This window comes from Aquila chrysaetos, chromosome Z (assembly GCF_900496995.4).
Source record: "Aquila chrysaetos chrysaetos chromosome Z, bAquChr1.4, whole genome shotgun sequence".
NCBI lineage: Eukaryota > Metazoa > Chordata > Aves > Accipitriformes > Accipitridae > Aquila > Aquila chrysaetos.
The window spans coordinates 27,863,558-27,883,132 of NC_044030.1; the positions used below are offsets into that span (position 1 = coordinate 27,863,558).

General features: G+C 41.2%; 1 long non-coding RNA gene across 1 annotated transcript in view; it reads left to right on the top strand.

Annotated features, from left to right (window-relative positions):
• Positions 1-19,575, top strand: part of LOC115336614 — an 80,664-nt gene that overhangs the window by 20,192 nt on the left and 40,897 nt on the right. Inside the window, exon 3 of the long non-coding RNA XR_003921846.2 lies at positions 14,427-14,432. This is a non-coding gene — a long non-coding RNA (uncharacterized LOC115336614). The remainder of the gene's footprint in view (positions 1-14,426; positions 14,433-19,575) is intronic.

Sequence of the window (19,575 nt, forward strand, 5' to 3'; positions counted from 1 at the left end):
AGTCTTAACACTAAGTGGAATTTTTAAAGAGTAAAAAGATAAGTACAACACAATTACCTGTGATTACAGTGGCACTAGGTTTTTCTATAAACTGGCTATACATGTGGAATATATAGGACATAGATGGATAATCAAGAAGAACCCCAAGTTTCTTTGCTAGAAGTCACCTTTACACATGGGAAAGTCAGAGTAGTTCACAGGAGAAACTGGAAGAAAAACAGAGCACACTGCAAAAGGAAGAGTAAAGGAAAAAAAGCAGAAAACAAAGCCAATATGAGAAACAAATGCTGAGAACATACTGCGATCTATTACTTTGTATAATATGTGCAACCAAATGGGAGAAGTCAGTGGGAGGGACCCCACACTGGAGCTCTGAAGGAAGCTGCAGCCCTTGGAGAGCCCACACCAGAGCAGGCTCCTGGCAGGAGTGGTGGCCCATTGACAGGTAGCCATGTAGGAGCAGGTTTTCTGGCAGGACATGTGGCCCTGCAGGGGACTTACACTGGAGCAGTGCATTCCTGAAGGACTGTACCCCGTGGAGAGGACCCACATTCTTGCACAGAACATATGAGAACCATAATACAAGAAGGAACAGCAATAGCTTTGCTTCATACTGGTTTATTGCTATTTTCCACAAAATTCTGGCAGACGTGGGTATAAAACTGGTCATCACACTGCCTTTCCTATACCACTCTACAAAATTCTCAAGCTTTGTTTTCTTATTCCTGCACAATGGCTGTGATTTAAGAACAAGGAGGAATCTTAAATCTACTTTAATAAAAAGAAAACAAAGGACAAGATTTAGCTTGTCCTTATGTTAACTAATTTCAACAAATTAGTTGAAAAGCATTTCTGGAGGACAGAACCTAAGAATTCTGGTTTAATCCCTTCTAAGCCTGTGTATCAGAAAGCAGAAAATTTAAGCTTTGCATTTTACTACACAAGTTCCCTTGCTAAGATCTGCAGACACCTGGCAAGAGAAACTGGAACATGCTGGGACACAATCAGCTTTCTTAGCTGTCAAAGTACAACCACTGCTTATTGAAAATTAAAAAAAAAAATTAAGAGGTAACAGAAATCTCGCTTAGGAAACAGCAAAAATTGGTACCTTTCCTCACCTAGGTACATGTGAATCCCACTGATTTCTGGACTCTCAAATTCTACTACAGGGATAGAAAGAGAAGGCAATTCAAGAGCTGTAATGAATCTCTTCAGTTTTGAAGAAAGGCCTCAGTTCTTGGGCTCAGTATTTGTCTCATTGCTTATTACTACTCTTACAGACCCTGTATTGGTGTTGCAAGTGATTTCTCCCCACACTCAGTAGAACAGTGGTAAATCTGTAGGTATATATTTAAATGCAAAGTTTAATCAACTTTGAGGAGGAAAAAAAAAATTACCTGCCAGTTATTTTATCTATTTTGCATTGTTTGCCTTTTTCTTCAGAACACAATCTCTCTCCTGTGCTATTCCATCTTTCACGTGATTATTTTGATTCTCTGAAAAGGCAGAAACTAAAAAGGCTGTTTTTACTGGTGACTTGTCATGCCAAAACAGTCTCTCGTTAAGCACCGTATAACTGATTTATGCCAGTACACTGCTCTGAACAGCGTTTGTTAAGTAAACAACTCCTATGGAAGAAGCAAGTGAGCCAGAAAGGACTTGGAAACACTGAATTTATCAGGAATCGATCCACCTTTGGAGCATGGGACAGAGTGGTTTGATAGATGATGGCAACAAATTAAACATCGCAGCAGGTAAGCCTTTAAACACCTTTCAAAGATAATTTTAACTATAGGTCAGATCTTGAACAAAAACCCTACAACTTTTTCCCTAGTATCATTCTATTTAGAGATTTCATTTTACGGAACAGAGTTAAGAATAGCCTAGACAATACAGCTTATGGGCTACAATAAATTTGTATGATGCACCTTCATCTGTCGAAATTACCTTTCCCTGGAATAGTCCACTCTTCTAACTGGATAGATTTTGTTATCCTTTGTCAGTAGTCAAATACAGGATAAAAGTAGCAAGACAGAAACCTATACTTTCAGGATCTTTTACCAATCTTTCTACTAGTTTATTTAACAATATTCTACTATTTATTTTACAGAGGGGTATCTTCGAAGAAGATTGGCCTTTACTGGAATAGGACACAAAGAGAAATCCCACAACCTCTCAAAAATAGCAATAATTTTAAAAAACCCAGTATCAAGTTATTTTGTTACTCCAACAAATTTTACTAGTAACAAAAAGCTTGTTGAGACAGATAACAAAGTATACTTGAATACCTGTGGCAGTACACTTCCCCCCCGCCTCATCCCGCCAGCAGGAAAGGAAACTTGTCCAGGCAGGGAGAAGGGGAAGGAAACCCTGGAGGCTGCAGGTTGAAATTTGAACTGGGCAGTCAAGACGCACCAGGTACACTGAGGTGACGCTCCTAACCAATAGAATTAAATGACCACAGGTCAGATTCGACACGGGTATAAATGGGGTCCCACCAGAGGACATGTTGGAATCAGTCCTCCTCAGAGCAGCGGGTCTGCGCAAGTCAGGGACTCCCCCCTGGGTCAGGGCACAGCCCGAGGTAACTCCTCGAGGGTGAAACCCCTCAGCTTTTAGGTGAGTGATATGCGCGTTTTGGAGCCATCACTTTAAATCTCGGGGATTCTTAAGTTACCTGTGTAGTACTAATCCCCCTTACACCATTGAGCCTGTAGTTCACTACTGTTACCAGAGTTCTAACTAACTTTTCTACTGAAGAATAAATCTGAGCTTTAACACCTGTTGGATTTGACTGTGCGTGCCTCCATAACAATACCATATCAGAAGCAGTGCAGGGACACAGACCCAAGAAACTTTCACCCTCAACTCTCTCTCCAAAACAGATTCAACAGAATCAAGAGAAATGGCAAACCATCAAACACTTAAGAATAAAATTTCCCTGTTTGTGTATAATTGAAAAAGGTCACAACGTAAGACAGCAGATATTGGTGTTGAGTTAGGCTTTTAGGAAAATACTTAGATTACAAGGTTACAAGGTCAAATACTTCAAAAAAGCAGGTGTGAGGGGAAGAACATTTGCTTGCAGACTTAATGTAACTCTTTTTTCCACCCATGCTTTAAAACAAAGCCTTTTGTCCAGCTCATGGAAAGATATGGAATTAAATCACAACCACAGAAGAATCCCATAAACACAAACGAGTAAATTCTGGTTTTATAGTGCAGAGAAGACTCCAGGCAGTGCAAAGCCCAGCAGAAAACACACCTCAGGGAAACTGCTTTGTACTTTCAAGCAGAAGCCTACCCTTTGTCCCTCATTCATTCTTCATCAATTCCGTCAAACTCCTCAGAAGATTTCTTAAGATACACCCTCCAAAGCCACATTTATTGCTGTTCCACGTGTTACGGCATTATTTTCCTAATGATCCAAATAAACTGGCAAGTAATACACAACTAGAATAAAAAGGTGTGATTCTGGAAATCTCTTAAAAAAAAAGAATATATATATATATATATATATAAAATCTCATGACACTTAAGTTACAGTCTTTACCCTTAAGGGGAATAAATGACAGAGTAATTACAAATTGTATAATGCATCTATCTTGCAGCCACATATTTTGGTTGAAATTGTTCAGCGCACAGTATCTCCTGGCTTTGGCTGGGATAGAGTTAATTTTCTTCCTAGTAGCTGGTACAGTGCTATGTTTTGAGTTCAGTATGAGAAGAATGTTGATAACGCTGATGTTTTCAGTTGTTGCTAAGTAATGTTTAGACTAAGTCAAGGATTTTTCAGCTTCTGATGCCCAGCCAGCAAGAAGGCTGGAGAGGCACAAGAAGTTGGGAGGGGACACAGCCAGGGCAGCTGACCCAGACTGGCCAATGGGGTATTCCATACCATGTGACATCATGCCCAGTATATAAACTGCGGGGAGTTGGCCTGGGGGGATTGCTGCTTGGGAACTAACTGGGCATTGGTCTGAGTGGTGAGCAATTGCATTGTGCATAACTTGTTCTGTATATTCCAATCCTTTTATTATTATTATTGTCACTTTAATACTGTTATTATTATCATTATTACTTTCTTCCTTCCTGACCTGCTAAACTGTTCTTATCTCAAACCCACAAGTTCAACTTTTTTTTCCCGATTCTCTCCCCCATCCCACTGGGTAGGGGGGAAGTGAGCGAGCAGCTGTGTGGTGCTTAGTTGCTGGCTGGGATTAAACCACGACATAGCAACAGTCCAAAACAGTAACCTTTAATATACCAGCTCAACTATAAGATGTATGTTGTGTAATGAACGGGTTAACTTTGTTCATGAAATCCCATATGGAGGAAGGAATATTCTTCACTTATCTAAGACCATGAGTACCGATGATTAGCATATGTAGAGAGACGTTTACAGAGCATGAATGGGACTTGAGTCACCTAAAGAACAGCTGAGGAAGACTTCGGCCTTCATCCCAACAGCCACCTAAAGGCAAATTACGACCACTTAACACCTGATGGCACAAGATACCGAAGATACCGACCACTTAACACCTGATGGCACAAGATACCAGCCAGCTGTCATGTATCAGGGACTAAAAAGACTGTATAAATAAAGAGGCTCTTCCCCTGTTTGGGTGCGAGCTTGTGGCGGAGCACTGTCTCCCCAGCCGCCCAGCGCTGTTTTGCTCTTTTATCGCTTGCTAATAAATTTGATCTTTTATTTAATACAAATTGGCTCCTCCAATTTGTCACGAGCGTCTATAACAAACTTGGTGCCGTGACTCGGATCCAGGTTCTTTGGTGCGGACCCTTTCAAGCGGGGAGGCGCCCTATCCCCGGATAGCCCCGTCTTGAAGAGGTGCCGCCGCCATACCCTGGATCCACGAACCCCTCTAAATTACGATAACTGAGCAAAAGAACCTGCAGGACCCCTTAAATTTTGTGCATGAAGACCAAACGAAGACCCCGGGAGCGGGTGAGTATATAAAGCGTGAGCTGTTTGGTTGGGGTGGTTATCCCGAGGTGCGATTGTGTGAGAGGTCTCTCTGAGATCACACGAGTGCGGACCCTCCAGTAGTGCAGTTCTCGTAGCCCGCGAGGGAGCGAGTCACGACTGAGGGGAAGTGAGTGTGTGTGTGTGGATAAAGGCACCTCGGAAGATGGGACAGAGGAAAAGCAAGCCCTCTGGACGCATGGGGATGGGGAAGGGAAGTAAGTTACCAGACATACCCCCAGATAGTCCCCTAGGCCTGATGTTAAGATATTGGGACAGTTCACCAAGGAGAAAGGATAGGTCTAAGGAAAAAGGTGATTAGTTATTGTATTGAGGTTTGGGGTGGAAAACCTCTCAGTAATCCTCATGTACTCTGGCCTGTGTTCGGGTCCTCTGAGGATTGGGTGTGTCAACAATTAAATATATGGGTAAACAATAAGAGACCACCAGCCAGCCCAGAGGAAAGTGAATATGCTGCCTTATGGATTTCCCAATCCCGGGAACTGTCATTCCTCTTTGCCTTAAGGGAAAACAGACCAGATAAACCTCGAAAAGATGCTGAGGACCCCCTTTGGCCCCCTCCCTATGCTCCTCCTCCTCAGGACCCACTCCAAGGCCAGGAAATAGTCCAGGCCCAGGAAGGGTCAGATTCGGAACCTAATTCCTTGACCCCGACACCCCCTCCCAGAAGGTCTGCACGCAATAAAATAAGGAGAGGAGAGGAAAGATTGTTTCCTCTTCGAGAAATGTTAGTACCTGGCGGGGATGGACAGGGGGGACCGGGAACGGGGTATGTGGCAGTTCCCCTTAATACAGGGGATGTAAGGGAATTTAAGAAAGAAATGGGGAGTTTGTTAGATGATCCCCTGGGGGTAGCCGAGAGGTTAGATCAATTCTTGGGACCAAATTTGTACACGTGGGATGAATTACGGTCTATCCTGGGCATATTATTTACCGTAGAAGAAAGGGACATGATTAGAGGGGCTGGGATAAGGCTGTGGGACCAGCAACATCGGGCTGGCCCGGCGGCGGATCAAAAATGGCCCTTAAATCGGCCAAACTGGAATAATCAGGATCCGGCTGACAGGAATAATATGTCAGACTTGAGAACAATTATAATACAGGGGATACGGGAATCGGTTCCCCGAGGACAGAATATTAATAAAGCCTTTAGTGAAAGGCAGAAAAAAGATGAGACCCCGACAGAATGGCTTGAAAGGTTAAGGAAAAGCTTCCAGTTATACTCTGGGGTAGATCCTGCCACTCCTGTGGGACAAGCGTTGCTGAAAACTCAGTTCGTGGCCAAATCATGGGAAGATATTAGGAAGAAGTTGGAGAAAATTGAGGACTGGCAGGAGCGGGGGTTGGATGAATTACTTAGAGAAGCTCAGAAAGTGTATGTGAGGCGAGAAGAAGAAACTGAAAAGCGGCAGACTAGACTGCTGGTTGCAGCAGTAAGGGAAGGACAAAAGGGTGTGATAAGGAGACCTGGTAGGCCCGATGGAGGAGATAAGGGAAGAATAGAGAGGAGAGGAGATAAAGCTGTGGAATGTTTCTATTGTGGGAAAAAAGGGCACATGAAGAGAGAATGTAGAAAAAGGATTCAGGATGAAAAAATGTTCCAGCAGGATTAGCGGGGTCAGGGGCTCTATGTGCTGAGGACCCCCAGTAAGAAGGAGCCCTTGATAACTTTAAAAGTGGGTCCTCAGCGCCAGGAGGTGACCTTTCTTGTAGATACCGGAGCCGAAAGGTCTACTGTACAATCATTACCTCCGGGATGTAAAATATCCGGGGATAAAGTTAATGTAATTGGAGCAAAAGGGGAACCTTTCAGGGTCCCCGTGATAAAAGATGTGGCGGTGGAATCAAGTTGCAGATGCGGAATCGGAACGCTCTCGTTAGTACCTGAAGCGGAATATAACCTATTAGGTAGGGATTTAATCATAGGAATGGGGATTCGAGTAGACGTGGAAGAGGAAGAGTTAAAAATTAGGCTTTGTCCCCTTACAGAGGTAGACGAGAAACAAATTAACCCCAAAGTGTGGTATACTCCCGAAACGGTTGGAAAACTGGATATTGAACCATTTGAGGTGGTTATTAAGAACCCCGAGATTCCAGTGAGAATTAAACAATATCCCATATCTAATGAAGGGAAAGGGGGACTAAAACCTGAGATCGAGAGACTATTGGAAAAGGGGGTACTCAAACCCTGCATGTCCCCTTTTAATACCCCAATTTTACCAGTAAAAAAATCCGATGGTAGCTATCGGTTGGTGCATGACCTAAGGGAAATCAATAAACGCACTGTCAGCCGGTTCCCGGTAGTGGCAAACCCACACACCCTGCTGAGTCAATTGGGACCCGAGAACCAATGGTATAGCGTAATAGATCTTAAGGATGCATTCTGGTCATGCCCTCTAAAGGAAGAATGTAGAGATTATTTTGCCTTCGAGTGGGAAGACCCAGACACTCATAGGAGACAGCAGTTAAGGTGGACTGTACTCCCCCAGGGGTTTACAGAATCCCCAAACTTATTTGGACAAGCCCTAGAATGGGTTCTACGGGAATACCAACTGCAGGATGGGGTCGTACTAATACAGTATGTAGATGACTTATTGTTAGCAGGAGAAAATCAAGAAACAGTCAGAAAAGAAAGCATACGGTTGTTAAATTTCTTGGGCCTTCAAGGCCTCAAGGTATCACGGCCAAAACTACAGTTTGTGGAAAAGGAGGTGAAATATTTAGGACACTGGATAAGCAAGGGGACTAAGAAGTTGGACCCCAAACGAGTAAATGGAATTTTATCACTAAAAGCCCCGAGGAGTAAACGACAGATTAGACAATTGTTGGGACTATTTGGGTATTGTAGGCAGTGGATTGAAAACTTTAGTGCGAAAGCACGATTTTTGTATCAAAAGTTAACTATGGATGGGTTGCTTAAATGGACCCCGGAGGATGAAGAGAGATTAGAGTCTCAAGGCTGATCTAGTTAACGCTCCTGTCTTGAGTCTTCCTGATGTGAGGAGACCCTTTTATTTATTTGTGGCCACTGAGGAGGGGACAGCATACGGAGTTTTAACCCAGGAGTGGGCAGGGAAAAAGAAACCTGTAGGGTATATTTCCAAATTATTAGACCCCGTCAGCAGAGGGTGGCCCACCTGTTTACAGGCAGTCGTTGCTGTAGCCCTGATAGTGGAAGAAGCAAATAAGGTAACATTTGGAAGTGAATTAAAAGTGTTCTCCCCCCATAATATTCGAGGGGTTCTCCAACAAAAGGCTGAAAAATGGATCACCGATGCTAGGCTTTTAAAATATGAGGGGATCCTGATCCATTCCCCTAAATTAGAGATCGGAACAACGAGCTTACAGAACCCAGCGCAATTTTTGTATGGAGGTCCTGAAGAAGAGTTAACACATAATTGCCTCCAAACCATAGAACAACAAACAAAAATTAGGCCAGATCTAGAAGAGGTAGAATTAGGGGAGGGAGAAAAGCTATTTGCTGATGGATCATCTTGAGTAATAGCAGGGAAAAGGAAGTCAGGATATGCAATTGTGGACGGGGGGAGCCTAAAAGCAAAGGAATCTGGACCCCTCAGTGCTAGTTGGTCGGCGCAGGCATGTGAGTTATATGCAGTACTTAGGGCATTGGAACTTTTGAAGGACAAAGAGGGAACTGTGTACACTGATTCAAAATATGCGTATGGAGTGGTACACACTTTTGGAAAAATTTGGGAGGAACGGGGACTTGTTAATTCTCAAGGAAGGGGTTTGGTTCATGAGAAACTAATTGTCAAAATTCTACAAGCAATAAGAGGGCCCAAGCGAATAGCTGTAATACATGTTAAGGGACACCAAAGAGGAACAACCCCCGAAATTCGAGGGAATAATCTTGCTGACCAGGAAGCCAAGGCGGCAGCACTACTTGCTGTGACCATCACCCCGCTGGCAGGTGAAACGCCAGCAAAAATCCTTAGCCCACAGTTTAGTAAACCAGAAATGGATAAATTGAAGGAAATGGGAGTAGTGGAAAAAGAGGGTAATTGGGAACTATCCGATGGGAGACAAGTATTACCAAAAGCACTAACATGGAAAATAATGAGAGGTATGCACTCAAAGACTCATTGGGGTGTCCAAGCGCTGGTTGATCAATTCGCAATAAAATACATGTGTATTGGGGTTTATAATGTAGCCAAGGGAATCGTACAGGGGTGCCTAACGTGTCAGAGGATCAATAAGCAGCATCTTAGAGAAAAAGTACAAGGGGGACGGGAATTGGCACACCGACCATTCGCCAAAATACGGATTGATTTTACTGATCTCCCTAAAGTAGGGCGATATAAACACTTACTTGTATTGGTGGACCACCTCACTCACTATATCGAAGCGTTCCCTACTGCTAGGACAACTGCCAATACAGTGGTAAAAGTACTTTTGGAACATATCATACCGCGATATGGAAATATTGAAACTATTGATTCAGATAGAGGCCCACATTTCGTTTCCAAAGTAATAAAAGAAGCTCTAGCCCCCTTTGGAACTAAATGGGAGTTCCATACACCTTGGCACCCCCAAAGCTCCGGGAAAGTAGAACGGATGAATGGAGAAATAAAGAAACAATTAACTAAGTTAATGATAGAAACCAAAATGTCATGGGTAAAATGTTTGCCAATTGCTTTATTAAATATTCGGACTCAGCCCCGAACGGATACTGGAATTTCCCCATTTGAAATGTTATATGGCATGCCCTATGATATGGAATGCCCAGCCAATTACCCTACTTTAGATGAAGATAGTATTAACCCTTATATTGTTCAGCTGATGAAAAGGAGAGAGAAATTGCGAAAGAAAGGAATGGTAGTACAGAGGCCGCCCCTGGATATATCCATACATTCAGTAAAGCCAGGTGATATGGTATTAATCAGAGCCTAGAAAGAATCCTCTCTCACTCCTAGGTGGGAGGGGCCCTTTCTTGTTTTACTTACCACAGAAACTGCTGTCCGGACTACAGAACGAGGATGGACACACGCCTCGCGAATTAAAGGACCTTTACCCAGAGATCAGTGGGAAGTAACAAAGACTTCAGAAGACTTAAAACTAGTGATAAGGAAGAAAAAGGAACTGCATGAATGAATAAATCCTTTTGGAAGAACGGTAAAACCTAGTTAATACCAGTGGTTCCAGGTGTCACCTGGAGAGAATTTACAGGTGGTAAACTTTACTCCTTGGCTTACAGAACAGATACCTCATCAAACCAGCGGAGCTGGTATATATACATAAATTAGCAGGAACTCCTCAGTACTCACCTTTTTATGTACTTACTTTTTTATTGTGAAGTGGGGACTAAGGTCCCTAGACCACCGGAATATTTAGTGGGATTCCGTGTTTAAAGCATCGTAACCATAACCATTGGAGTTGGGTGTTTTGTAACTGTGCGGTCAGAAATGGTATTGTAGTTCTAGAAGGGGACATTATTATTGTATGAAGTGTCGAGAGTACCAATTCCCCGTGGAGACCAATTGAATAGAGTCGAAATTAATAGACTAATTTGTGGGTAGGAATTATTAGTACCCGAAACTATAAGGCGGTGTACTATCAGATTCACGTGGAAGCGAGCTAGACGTTATCACTAGAATAGCATCTACTCTTAAATAAAATTTGTATAAGGAATGCTGGTGGACACACTGCAGGAACAGCCACCCATTTAGGGACGGCTGTACACAGTGTACCCAAAGGAGAAGGGGACTAAACGTATCCGCCTTACGGGGGGGGGGGGGGGGGGGGTAGCTACAGGAAATCCCTAACCAACCCGAAGCTCCTATAACCCTGAATCCTGCGAGTGTCTTGTCATTTCCCAGGTAATATAAAATATTCTACACAGTTCCCGGGGAGGAGCTAAGTCCCGTAAGGGCTTTGCAAGTGGAAAACACGCCCTTAAGAAGTACGACTGCTGCCGAGAAGATGAGAAACCTCGCTGCTCCAGGCACCGGAGTAGGCGAAGTAGGCAGAGGCATACGGAAAAGGGAGTGTGAGTACACCGTGAGATCATCGGCGGGTAATGGCGAAAAACAGACACTTTGAGAGGAGGAATGGACTCTGGGAGCCCGACCAGGTATGCCCTGGCAAAGAGATAATCGGGAATTGACATCGACACCCATTGGTGTTCCTTGGGAAACCCCACCAGCAATCCGTGTTTGGATGATGTTACTGTGGTATTTGCTTGTTGGGCCTATGGTATCTGGTAATGTCAGCCATCAACCCTTCAAGTGGTCACTAATACAACTAGAACACTCAGTTATCATACAAAACAGAATTACCCCAGGCGCTCCCTCTTTCACGGCCCACTTAAGTTCCCTAGTAAGGTCATACCATGGATGGGCCCCCATTGATGAGAATACTTGCAAGTATACAGTTCAGCGTAAAGCCTTTTATATGTGTCCAGCTAACAATCCAGGAAAAGGATATTGCAATCACCCAACTGAATATTACTGTGCATATTGGGGCTGTGAAACAATAGCATCAGAATGGACACCAGGGGGAGGGAAAGACCAATTTTTAACTGTAGGATGGGGACCGCCAGGATGTCAAAAACCCACCTATGGACGTCAGGGTTTGGTTCGGAGAGGCACATGTTGGCATATTTATCTTAACGTTTCGAAACCTGAAGATCTAGGATGGACTATAGGGAGAACTTGGGGAATCAGGTTTTGGGAACCAGGCACTGATACAGGGGGAATAATTTTAATAAAAAAGGAGCCGGTGCCCAATGAACCCTCTGGTGTAGGACCAAATCCAGTCATAGCAAAGAAAGATGATAGTAACAGTATTGTACATAATGTTACAATCTCTCCTAATATAAACATCACTGAAAATAACACCCCAGGCGTATCAACAAAAATCAAACCCTCGACTCTTACACCCGAAGTCAGCCCATTGTGGGATATGCTCCAAGCCAGTTATCAGGTACTGAATGCCACCTACCCTAATATAACTAAGCATTGTTGGTTATGTTACAGCATTCGTCCACCCTTTTATGAAGCTATTGGGGTGGACATTAGATTTAAAAAGGCCAACGGAACAAACCCAGCTCAGTGCTTATGGAATAAAGAATCTGGACGTAAGCAAGGGATAACAATGTCCCAAGTATCAGGAAAAGGAAGATGTATAGGGAATGTCCCAAAAGACAAACGACACCTGTGTAACACAATTCACAAATCAAGAGAAATAACAGCTGAGTGGTTAATTCCTGCAGATAATACTAAGTGGATCTGTTCCCAAACTGGGGTTACACCTTGTATATCCCTAAAGGTTTTTAATTGGATAACTGAATATTGTATACAAGTAGCTGTAATACCTAGGCTTATTTACCATCCCGAAGATTTTGTTTATGACTATCAAACTACTCAGGCCCATCACATACAAAAACGTGAGCCCTTGACAGCCCTCACGGTAGCAACCCTCATAGCAGTCGGAGCTGCTGGAGCTGGTACAGGAATAACCTCCCTCGTACAACAAAATCAAAAATTTCAATCCTTAAGAATAGCAGTCGACGAGGATTTGGCTAGGATAGAAAAAGCCATGACAGCCCTAGAACAGTCTGTTAGGTCTTTATCAGAAGTAGTATTACAAAACAGACAGGGCTTAGACCTAATGTTCATGCAGCAGGGGGGGTTATGTGCAGCCCTACGGGAGGAGTGTTGTGTATATGTTGACCATACTGGAGTAGTTAGAGATACAATGGCCAAGCTACGGGAGGGGTTAGAAAAACGAAAGAAAGACAGGGAATCACAACAGAGCTGGTATGAGTCTATGTTTAATTATTCACCCTGGTTAACCACCCTATTGTCAACTATTACAGGACCCCTTATCTTGTTAAACTTATTTTTGACTTTTGGGCCATGCATTTTTAATAAGTTGATCGCTATTGTTAAAGGGTGCTTAGAAGCTGCACACTTAACGCTGTTACGAAAACAATATGAACAAATAGAGGATGAAGGAATTAATCCTATCCTTGGGCGGGCAAAAGAAGTATTAGATCGATTTAATGAACAAAATCAGGATAAAATAGAAAAGGGGGGATTGTAATGAACGGGTTAACTTTGTTCATGAAATCGCATATGGAGGAAGGAATATTCTTCACTTATCTAAGACCATGAGTACCGATGATTAGCATATGTAGAGAGACGTTTACAGAGCATGAATGGGACTTGAGTCACCTAAAGAACAGCTGAGGAAGACTTCGGCCTTCATCCCAACAGCCACCTAAAGGCAAATTACGACCACTTAACACCTGATGGCACAAGATACCGAAGATACCGACCACTTAACACCTGATGGCACAAGATACCAGCCAGCTGTCATGTATCAGGGACTAAAAAGACTGTATAAATAAAGAGGCTCTTCCCCTGTTTGGGTGCGAGCTTGTGGCGGAGCACTGTCTCCCCAGCCGCCCAGCGCTGTTTTGCTCTTTTATCGCTTGCTAATAAATTTGATCTTTTATTTAATACAAATTGGCTCCTCCAATTTGTCACGAGCGTCTATAACATGTTGGAGCTGTAATAATACTGCTCTACTAATCTGAAGTAAATAATTCTATATGATGAAAAGGTGGCAGATAAAAGCCATGCCAAACCTCTTGCCAAATAAAATTAATTCTGAATATTCACCACCTGTCAATCAGGAACACCATGCTTTAGAAATAGAGGTGGGAATAAAAGAGAACAGATGATTTCCACCCACCACCCCCCACACACTTTTAGAATATTATATAAATTCAAAGCAGAGTTACCTATGACTAAAACTGGCGTTTACTACTTCCAAATATCAGACCATAATGTTTGAAGTTAGGAACAACTCATTAGAGACAACCAAAGACTGTTTAATTAGGTAATTGTCCAGCATTACAGAAGAACTCTAGAGTAAAAGTTCATCTCAGACTCAGCCACAAAGCAGCAATAAAACTATGGCAAGAACAGCAGGTAATTGAAAATTAAAGGACAGTAATGGATACAAAGAACCGATTTACGTATTTTATTTCACGATTTTTCCTGTTTTGAGGTTGAGTTTTACATCCTCATTGATATTGCAAGCACTCCAAGAAGCTAAAGTTAGAACTTGCTGAGAACTAACACCTGAAGTCAGACAAATTACACATACATAGCCACAGATGACTCTTTCCTTTTACAGGAATTCAGCATGCTGAACATTAATATAAAGTTAGAAATTTAAAAACATAAAATGAAAGCATATAATTCTTATGCTTACTACCAGCAGGTTATAACAGTAAAGATTTTTAACCTGGTTAAGAGAAAGGTTTATGCAGCAGCATTGTGCATCCTTTTCTCAACGCACTCCAAGTTTGTGAAGGGCTGCAGCCTGGCCTCCTGCTCAACCCCTTCTGTCAGTTCAGCCCTGTGAATACCAAGTTCTGCCTCTCACACAGGCAGCGGTGAGGGGACAGTCCCAGGAGATCTGCTACACTGGTGGGGACTTTTTGGGGAAAGGGAAATGAAGGTACCGAGCAGGTAGATGAGCAATCAAAATGAGAAAGGTGTGGTGGTAGGTAAGGGTAGATGCGAACTCAGAGAAAGGCAGGGCATGCTATTCTGCTGTTCACAGCTATAATTTTGGCTTAAAAGTTTTGGATGCATGCTAACAGAAAACAAGAGGCATTCACAAAACGGGGACATGAAAGCTGGTGAACAAGCTGCATGCAAGCTTTTCCAAAGCTCTTCAACAAAATGTTCAACAGTTTTCAAGTTTTCTGTTGAGCAGCATTGCTGCTCAGTTCAGCTCATCATTTTTTTCCTCAAGAAGGTGGTATTCTGCCTAGAAAGTAGTAATCAAATACCATAATTTTTTTTTTTTTTTGGTTTTGCTTCAAGTACAGCTAGCTTTAACATAATCCTGAGGAGAGTGTCACAGTCTGATAAGTGTCAGAAAGAAAGGTAGCATTCCTTCACCTGGACATTTACTTGTACTATTTTGCAGGTCTAATCTGTTTAAATTTTAAATAAAATGAATCGTGAGAGGAAGAACATTTAGGTTATTTTTTTCTTCATCACTTACAGGTTTATTTCAGTTTGTAATCAGAATGTCTTCAGTTGCATTAATTCTTAATCTCCTACATAAAAATCAGTTTACCCTGATAAGCAAGACATTTTTAGACATGGCAGAAATGCCTGGCATTATGGCCAGAACATGAATTCCTAGCTAAACTGGGACACAGGGAACAGACAAGCACTTCTGGTCATAAGTCCTAGAGAAGAAGCACTGATATCCACCATGTTTCTGGGCTTGTGAAGAGATGACAGTGACAAACTTTACCAAGATTAAGACCAACTGAGTGCCTTTAAAAAAACAAAACAAAACAAAACAAACCCCAAACCATAATCACAACCCATGAAAGGGTATCAGAGCTACTGCAGCCCATGGACTCTTTACTCTGACACATAAAAAAAACGACAAAGCATCACAAACATTTCTTATTCACAGACGAGATGACTTTTTTTTTTGTGCAAGTTTTTCAGTTAGCCAGAAAAGGAAACATGTAAGATTGACAGTCCACTATTCAAACTAACCAGTACGCGGAAAGAGATTCAAGCTCTCTGCACAAATGTTGACAAGCCAAGTTTCAGAAAGGCTCACAATTCCTTTATGCCAGATTCTCCAAGGCAATCCTCATATCGAATACTGAACACTCTTAAAAATACAGCCTACAGAGACCGAATCAGCAGAGAGATGATTTGTCCATGAGTGCAAGTCTAATCCCATAAACTCAGTAAGATTACTCATGAGAAAGCTCACTCATGTGCATATGCACTGGAAACCTGGTCATGAACCAGGCTGTATAACCATCACCAAATGGCACGCACACAGGTATGTTTGCAGGAATGTTGGAATGATTTTTATTTGTAGTATAACAGACACTATATTTTCTGGTTTGTACTTTAATAATAAAGTTCCCATAAAGAAAAACTGTTTTGGCACTAGTTCGATTAAAACCTAAAACTACTTTGCTATCAAAAAATTGTATAAAACTGTTATTCTTAATTAATTTTAATGCGTTAATTAAGAATACATTTTAATGTTTCACTTTAATGCAGTGGCATGAAACAACTACAAACTAGAGGTAAAACTGTCCTTCCAGAATCAGATTTGTGAAGAAACTAATTTACACGATTTTATTTTGTCTAGTTCAACTACAGAACCTTCACATTAGTTCAGTGAACTTTATGAACCTGTAATAAAAATAAAGCTTTAGACTAGTAAAGGGAAATACTTTTTAATTAACATATTAATGCTTATTAAGGGCACACTACTGAACCTTTTGATAATGAAAGAACAGTTGATTGAAAGGCTTCTTACATATTGCAGTGCTTATTAGAAGTTTTACCAAATGCATCACAGGCTTACCTACCTCCACATAACAATTTTTCAAAGTAGTATTTTAGCTCCTCCTAGCATTATATCATCTGCTTTGTTAGCAAGAAGTCCCAAATCCCCCACTACCAGTTCCCCACTCCACAGGACTGATTTTTCTGACAGAGGGTGAAAGCTGTGGGGCGGTGGGGCGTATGGGTCGAGAAGAGAAGAAATAAGAGTCACTCATATGCTGTACAGAAATATCAGTAGAAAAGCTTTAAAAAAAAAAAAGAACAGGATTTTGAACAGAATCTTTTTTAGCTTGTAGCATTTTTTACATGTCTACTACTCTGTAAATAGAGTATTTTTTTTAACATTTTGTTCCTCTTGGGACAAGAACGTGCATTTTTGCAGGAAAAGAAAAAATAAAAATCAGTATAGAATTTTCCAAAATGCTCAATTAAAAAAAATAATGTAAAGACTACCACATATTGCGCTAGTTACAGCTTGCTTTTTTCCTTCACCTACCTCTTAAGTGCTAAGCAAAACATTACACAGATTTTTAGCATAAGTTACTTCTAGTTTCAGACATGCATTTTCACTCAGAAGTAAATTATTCAAGCTGAGTCCCAAAAACTGAATCCAAAAAGATTTCAGAGATGCAGTAGTTGAAAGTAATCAGATAGAAAAGAGATCTGAGAGCAAAGTAAAAAAATTTCAAAGATTAATTTTTTAGGTCAACATTAAAAATTGTTCAGACAAATATTTCATTGTCACATTGTAAGTTCTCCTTAATCATTGATAAAATAGAAAGAAACCAGACTTTTTAATGTGTTTTGGTGTGAAATATGACAAGAATTTTGTACAACAAAATTTGCTCAGTTTGTGATAATGGAGAAGCAGGTCAGCTATCAGCAGACTTAAGCACACTATCAGAAAGGTCAGTACCTACACCAGCTGTTGAGAACAGTTAAAGTTTTTAACACTGTTACTATCTCAAGTGAAGAAACACTTGTTTTTCCAATGGATTACATTAATTGACAGTTCAAAATAAGGCAAGTTATTTCACTGACTAATAAGACAAATTGGTGTAAAATAAAAATAAGACAGTAATTATAATAAAGTGTTTTCAAAAAACCAACCGCACCAGCTAGCCCATAGAAACTGCATAGCCAAACAATTGTCATGGAAAGGGGAGAAAGACTTTAGTATTACACATTAATTCTGCTTCTGATACTATAAGGCCTGTACAGAGGCGTACAGCTTGGCAGGGAACATACAACATACTCCAAACTCACCTTGGAGTACAGTGCTTACCTGCCCTTACCTTTTCAAATTAAATTTGCAATTTCCACAGTTACAAACATACCACAAATCTGTGTTTTTACCTGAACTGCCTTCTGGCAATACAGGCTTGAAATCAAGGTACTAAAGAATATGGTGTAATGAGGTGAAGATCAAGCTTCAAGTCAAAGATGGAAGCCAGGTGACCAAATAACAAAAAAAGACAGTAATTCTGTATTAAACAATGTAATTGGCATGGCCTCTTTCAGCTAGAATCAAGACATTTTAAGTGTAAGAAACAAGGGCATAACTCAGAGCGCAACCTCCACACCAGCAAGAAGAGAGATTTGTCTTTTCCCCAGGTTCAAATCACATCCTATGTTTACCTTCCCTCTTTTTATTCAGAGAGTCCTTTCTGGCTCTTCCGCAAGATAGGACTGCAGGTCTGACCATGTGCAGCTCTTTTCCAAACACAGCTGTTTGCTCTCATCAAAGATGACAGCCTCAGTGACTCAAATGTTTTTACTTTATATTTCTGTCTTCCCTTATCCTCCAGAAGTGGGCTTCTATCTTTCAATTCAGCTTTTAGCAATGGGAAGGGATAATATAAATACTTTTGTTATTCAAAGCACTTTTGGTAGCATCTGTAAAGCTGTTACATTTTATACATTGCATAATAAGCACAATTATCTTTCCCAGTTTTTAACTAAACCCATAAAACCTTACTGTCACAAAACCCCAGATGACAGACCTGGCTTTTAGACTGCCTTTCAAGTCATCTTTTTAGCAAACTTTTTCATAACATTAGGGACATTTGTCTTTGTACAAAGACGTAATCTGGTACGGCAATCCATAAAAGTGTCAGTGCATGTTAGCAACACACCTGTTCAAGAGGGTTACGCTCACAGTGCTGCGACGATTGAGGTTTGCATTCTTCTGCCTTCTGTCTAGAGGATTCACCAATGCCAAGGCAAACTTAAATTTGGATGTTTTAAGCTAAGAAAAATAAAGTTGGAGTGGGAATTCCTGTGTGACAACAAAATACAAATATGTGCCAGAGATACTAGAGGGGAAGTTGGAAAGGGAGACATGGGAAATTTCACCATTGAAACTCCATGGTCTAAACTGCACTTTGTATCCAATGATTAGGGCATTGCAAACTGTTTGCGAACTAAAAGTAAGAGTATTGATTTTAGATATACACATTCTTCTGAAAATCAGGCTTGAGAACTCTGTCAATTTTCTGTACTTGAAGCTGGATTACCGTAACAGCTACTCATGCCAGTGCAGTAAGCACTCCCAGTTTCCTTTGGTAACACGTTTTTACAATCATCTTTGTATGAGTATGTAATAGTTTATTTATAGTCACATTGTTTGTGAGGAATACAGAATTATTACAGAAGACTGGTTTTCCACAGTGAATAAACATCATTTCTACGTAAAGCCTTCAAGGGAGAAATGGTGTCTTACATCACCACCAAAGACCCCACACCTACCACTTGATATAAGAATTAACCACAGCACTTTATTAGATCTTTATATAACACGTTAATGCTGTTTTTTCAGATAATACTTGAAAGCTGAGCCAATGCAAACACTTTGTAACTGGTTGGCATCTCATCAGAAAATTTGATAGACCTTTTTTGTGCACTTGTATAACAGAGAAGTTTAGGAGATGTTTATGTATGATGTCTATGTGATGAAATAAAACTATTCATTAGCAAGATAATACTGAAAAGAATGGGAAAAAATGGTCATTACCTTGTAAAGAACCTCCTTACTTTCTCCTGTATTATGCCTCTTCCTTCCCACATTCAGTCTAAGTTATTGCCACGCCTGTCTCTGAGCCCAGGGACAGCCAAGAGTACCTCCTTTAAGGAGTCGTGTGCAGAAACCAGAGAGCCACAGACACTAAAGGTAGGCAGATAGAATCATAGAATCAT